The following is a 6,000-nucleotide window of genomic DNA, read 5'->3' as shown; positions in this document are numbered from 1 at the left end:
AAGAAAAAAAAAACTTGACGATTACACAGAAAGAACTTGAAGTTTAAGTTTAGGTATTAATTCCCACTAGGTTAAAGTAAGGTTCAAACAGAAACAATTTTAACGAGTAACCAGCACTGAGATTGAACCTGCGATCCTCAGAGGTGAAGCCCTTCCTATCGCCATCCACAACTCCCTAGCAAGCCGCGAGCCTACTAGATGGAATTACAGTGCCAGACCGTATTCATACCACTTGACTTATTCTATATTTTGTTGTGTTACAGCCTGAATCCAAAATGGATGAAATATTTTTTTCCCCCTCACACATCTACACACAATACCCCATAATGACAAAGTGAAAACTTGTTTTGAGAAATGTTAGCAAATTTATTGAAAATGAAATACCAAAATATATCTTTTACTTAAGTATTCACACCCGAGTCAATACATGTTAGAATCCCATTTGGCAGTGAATACAGCTGTGAGTCTTTCTGGGTAAGTCTCTAAGAACTTTGAACACTTGGAGTGTACAATATTTGCACATTCTTTCAAAATTCTTCAAGCTCTGTCAAATTGGTCATTTAAATTAAGTCAAATTTAAGTCAAAACTGTAACTAGGCCACTCAGGAACATTCACTGTCTTCTTGGTAAGCAACTCTAGTGTAGATCTGGCCTTGTGTTTGAGGTTATTGTCCTGCTGAAAGGTGAATTTGTCACCAGTGTCTGTTGGATAACATACTGATCCAGGTTTTCCTCTAGGACTTTGCCTGTAATTAGCTCCATTCTATTTCTTTTGATCCTGAGAAACTCCCCAATCCTTAACGATTACAAGCATACCCATAACATGATGCAGCCACCACTATGCTTGAAAATATGGAGAGTTTGCCCCAAACATAACACTCTGTATTCAGCACAAAAAAGTGAATTGCTTTGCCACATTTTTTGAAGTATTACTTTAGTGTAAGGAGAGACGCTGGAGACGAGAAGCAGGTACAGGGAGTGAACATTTAATAACCAAAGGACAGAAACAGAATACGGACAGCGTCTGGACAGGGGAAACATAAACGACAATAATGCTGACACGGGGAACCAACGGAGGAACAGACATATATAGATGGGGCAATCAACAAGGTGAAGGAGTCCAGGTGAGTCCAATGAGCGCTGATGCACGTAATGATGGTGACAGGTGTGCGTAATGAAGGGCAGCCTGGCGCCCTCAAGATGCCAGGAGAACGCTACCTGCCTGAATGCATAATGCCAACTGTAAAGTTTGGTGGAGGAGGAAAAATGGTCTGAGGCTGTTTGTCATGGTTCGGGCTAGACCACTTAGTTCCAGTGAAGGGAAATCTTAACGCTACAGCATACAATGACATTGTACACGATTCTGTGCTTCCTACTTTGTGGGGGAAGGCCCTTTCCTGTTTCAGCAAGACAATGTCCCCGTGCACGAAGTGAGGTCCATACAGAAATGGTTTGTTGAGCTCGGTGTGGAAGAACTTGACTGTCCTGCACAGAGCCCTGACTTCAACCCCATCAAACACCTTTGGGAGGAATTGAAACGCCGACTGCGAACCAGGCCTAATCGCCCAACATCAGCGCCTGACCTCACTAATGCTCGTAGCTGAACGGAAACATGTGCCCGCAGTAATGTTCCAACATCTAGTGGAAAGCCTTCCCAGTAGAGTGGAGGCTGTTATAGCAGCAAAGGGGGGACCAACTCCATATTAATGCCCATGATTTTGGAATGAGATGTTCGACTACTAGTCTCGCTTCTTCACCTGAGACGGAAATGATTCCTTGGCCAAATATTCCCAGATTTGCATAAAAAAGCCATACATGTGGTCTCTCCTTTCTGCATTACCAAATTTGTCGTGAGGCAACAGAGTAGGTTACGAATGCTTTTAATTAGCTCGTAGCGCTCCCGGAGCATTGCACTGTCACTTCACAGAATGGTGCTCGTTTAGTAAAGTTAAATCAAAGCTGAATCAATGTCTTGGAAGATCACACAGTGATTCATTTGTATTCTACATAACATCATCAAATATAATAGCATAGTATAACTGTCACACCAAAAACACCACCTTAGTAATTTCTTCTGAGATTTTAGGATGGTTAGCTGAATAGTCCCCCAAAAATGATATTGCGGCCAAAACTCAACAGCGCACACCTCTAGGCAGAATTTGTTTGGAGTGAAACAAAATACAGGAAGGCTGTATAGTTTGTTGACACCATCTGCTCTAATTTTCTCATAGAAAAGTAATTGAAAGATCTAAATGCATATTCCCATGAAACTGATTGAGATCAAATGATTGACATGCAGATTGAATGTTTCACTGGTAAAATGTAACGAATGCTGCCAACATTTGGCATTAATTAGGCTTCACTGTCCCACGAATGTCCCGCAAAATCATCCTGTTGTGCCGCATTTGGGTATTTCAAATGTGGTCACCCTACCCTTAACTAGTAGCATATTAGAAGTTTATTACCCTAACATCCTCACAATGTTGTGGTGCTAGTTGAAATGCATCCCTCATACCATTCATCCCTCCATCTCTCACCCCTTGAAAGTTATCCCCTGGTTCTTCTTCCGTTCTTTCCCAGAACTGCTTGCCTGTATCTTTGTGCCCTGCTTCTCCTTAACCCTGCTACAAACTGTAAACACACCTCAGTGCTGCTGTTTGAAGGGATCAGAGTGAGGTCTATGAAATTGTAGTGTGTGTGTGTGTGTGTGTGTGTGTGTGTGTGTGTGTGTGTGTGTGTGTACACTCTAGCTAAAATAAATGTAGCTTGAGATGTCCAGGAAGTACCTACAGAGCTTGCAAATACATTTCAAGTGTAGAAAAGACAAACAACAACCACTTTGGTAGAATTTCTTAAAACGCTACTAAAACGGGAGATCAAAGAAAACTTGCTTGCAACCAAAATCCCACAAGAACAAACTAGCAGGTCAGTTGGCAAAATAATACAACATATGCCATAAAAATAGAAAGCCTACATTTTAATTTGATATTTGTTTTGATTATAACTCAGAATTGACTTTATTTAGGGGGCGCTTGTGAGCAAGCCATGGAGTAGGTCACGTTTTTCCGAGCTCTGGTTGAAATTGCATTTATTTAGTACTTTGTTTGCGCTTTGACTCAAAATGAACTAGGAAACACAGCCTTTAAATGACGTGCTTTACATTGTTCAACTTTTATTTTTGTTTTAATGCGTAGATGGCGCATAACCTGCAAAAGTTCAGCGGAGTCACTGACAAAAGAGAAAACACTAGGCCCAAGACGAGGAGCTCAAGTTCTTCAGCAAGTGGGAGCAGCGGCTCCTCCCCGTCGGCGAAAAAATGAACACCGAGGATTTGAAATTAGAGATTCTTGCTGCCCTCAGAGTGGACATTTCATCTATACTCAAGGAACTCAAGGTGGTGCTCAGTGAGGACTTTAATTTTATTAAGTCAGAGTTATAAGCAGTCAAGAATGAAATTGCAAAGCATACATCAATGGTTCGTACTGAACTGGATACAGTTAAGAAAACTGTCTCCAACATGGAACAAGGCTTGTCAACATGCTCAGACGACACAACTACACTACAAACCATGTGGCCTTAAGGAACAATGCATACATAGGTTATATGCAAAGATCCAATATCAGGATCATGGGGGTATCGGAGGACCCGGGCTCAAGTTCTACTTCATCTGTCTCAAAGTTTTTGAGGGCTTCCATCAATTTGGATAAAGACGTCCTTGTAGACAGCTCACATCAGGGCTCTCAAGTAAGAAAGCCTGGCGGAAAACCTTGCGTCATTGTGGCTAAACTACACTACTATCAGGATTGTATTGATGCTCTTCGGCGTGCCAGAGAATTTGACCCACTTCGATGCAACAGAGCACCCATCTCTATCTTCTCAGACTATGCCCCCCAGTGTTGCCTCCAGACTATGCCCCCCCCAGCGTGACCGTGCCTCTTTCGACGATGTCAAGAGTCTGCTGCATGGACGGACCGACGTTCGGTATGATGTGGCTTTTCCTGCCCGGCTCCATATAACATACAACGGTTCTGAGAAAGAGTTCCAAGACCCCCATAAGGCGATGGCCTTCATAAAAGCGAACGTTCTACAGAGGTCAGACGAAGCAAATGGCTGAATGTTTACCTATTTGGCAATTAGGGTAATGGACGAATGTATCTACCAATGCAGACTCAGTCTCTCTTTTAAAGATACTTTATAGCGTTGCCAGTGGTATCAGTTGATATTGTTATTATTAGGTAACGTTAAGTGCCTAAGTTCTGGCGAGTCAATTCTCCTTTTGTTTCAACGTTTTCTTTTATGACCATGAAGCTGCTCATTTCTATTTATCGATGGTACCCGTATCCAGGGTAGTTAAAGCACAGTTCTATTATTAGGTTATGTCATTTCTTTAAAAAATGTTGCTGCTAACTTAGTGGTATTGCTGTAAGATGTGACTTATAAAATGTTTTATACTTTCTTTTAAAAACAGCCCAGTTTTGGATTGTAAATAAGTATTTCTTATTTATTTATTATGCACAACTTGGGTTTTTAAAATCCTTCACTATCTCAGCAGGGCTCTCTACTCGATAGGTTTAGTGTTCCCCACTACAAGCACATCATGTGTGGATATCTTTAAGTGGGGATTAGCGGTTACCTTGTTCTATTCAATGACCAGGGCGGGTTTTATTTTTCATACCAGACTTCAGAGTATTGTTTGTTTATGTATTTTATTCTTCTTCAACTTTTTTTCCCTTTTTTTTCTTTGTTATTTTTGGACAAATGTTTAATGGATCAGTTGTTATTGTAATCTGGCATCTATCCTTTCCCCACCTGACTTTACATGGCTAGGCCTAATATCACGAGAGGGACAGCTGGTTGCTCTGCCACTTTTGCTAGCTGGAATGTTAAATCTTTAAATCACCCAGCGAAACAAAAAAGGTCTCTCATTTATTTTTTAACCGTTATTTTACCAGGTAAGTTGACTGAGAACACGTTCTCATTTACAGCAACGACCTGGGGAATAGTTACAGGGGTGTCACAGTATCCACAGAAGTTGGCGCCCCTCCCCGGTCGGGCGGTGCTCGGCGGTCGTCGTCGCCGGCCTACTAGCTGCCACCGATCTATGTTTCTGTGTCTTTTGGTTTTGGCTGTCTAGGTCCGCACCTGTTCCTTCTTTGTCATTAGTGGGGGGGTAGTTAGTTTGTCCTTTTTGTTCAGAAATTTGTGCGGGATTGATTTAATTGTCATGTAAGAAAGCAGGTGGTATTTTGCGCTGCCTTTGTATCACAGCGTGTTTTTGGATCAGTGATTTTGTATTGCCGGGCTGCGCCCCGTGAGTTTTCGTTTTTGGAGCTATTCTCCTTTTGGGTGTTGTGCGCACCCTGCCTTGCGGCTACCTTATTCAACGGTGTAATAAACATCTGTGTTACAGGACCTCAGTCTCTTGCACTTGACTCTGCCCCTTTCCTGCTACCTAAGATAGTCGTGACAAGGGGAGAGGAGGGGAATGAATGAATGAGCCAATTGTAAGCTGGGGATGATTAGGTGACCATGATGGTATGAGGGACAGCTTGGGAATTTACAATAAGTGCCATGGGATCTTTAATGACCTCAGGACACCCGTCAGGACACCCGTTTAATGCCCCATCCGAAAGATGGCACCCTACACAGGGCACTGGGATATTTATTTTTTTAGACCAGAGGAAAGAGTGCCTCCTACTGGCCCTCCAACACCACTTCCAGCAGCATCTGGTCTCCCATCCAGGGACTGACCAGGACCAACGCTGCTTCACTTCAGAAGCAAGCCAGCAATGGTGATATGAATTGCGTACTGTCGCCCAATCTGGATCGAAGCTCTCCTAAAGTATCATCTTCATCAAAGACAGTATCCACAATTCAGCTATTTCTTAAGAGACATGGCATATCTGATGCGTGGCGTTTCCGCAATGCCACAGCTAGGGAGTATTATTTTTTCTCACCAGTTCATAAGACCTTCTCACGTATAGACTACTTTTTCCTAGA

At 42.5% G+C, this 6,000-nt stretch overlaps 1 protein-coding gene across 1 annotated transcript in view; it reads right to left on the bottom strand.

Annotated features, from left to right (window-relative positions):
- The window catches only part of ghra (growth hormone receptor a), a 72,953-nt gene that overhangs the window by 44,436 nt on the left and 22,517 nt on the right, over positions 1–6,000 (bottom strand). The window lies entirely within an intron of this gene.

This window comes from Salmo trutta, chromosome 27 (genome assembly GCF_901001165.1).
Source record: "Salmo trutta chromosome 27, fSalTru1.1, whole genome shotgun sequence".
In the NCBI taxonomy this organism is placed as follows: domain Eukaryota; kingdom Metazoa; phylum Chordata; class Actinopteri; order Salmoniformes; family Salmonidae; genus Salmo; species Salmo trutta.
Note: the sequence above shows the minus strand (reverse complement) of the source record. Positions and strands in the feature narration are given on the sequence as shown.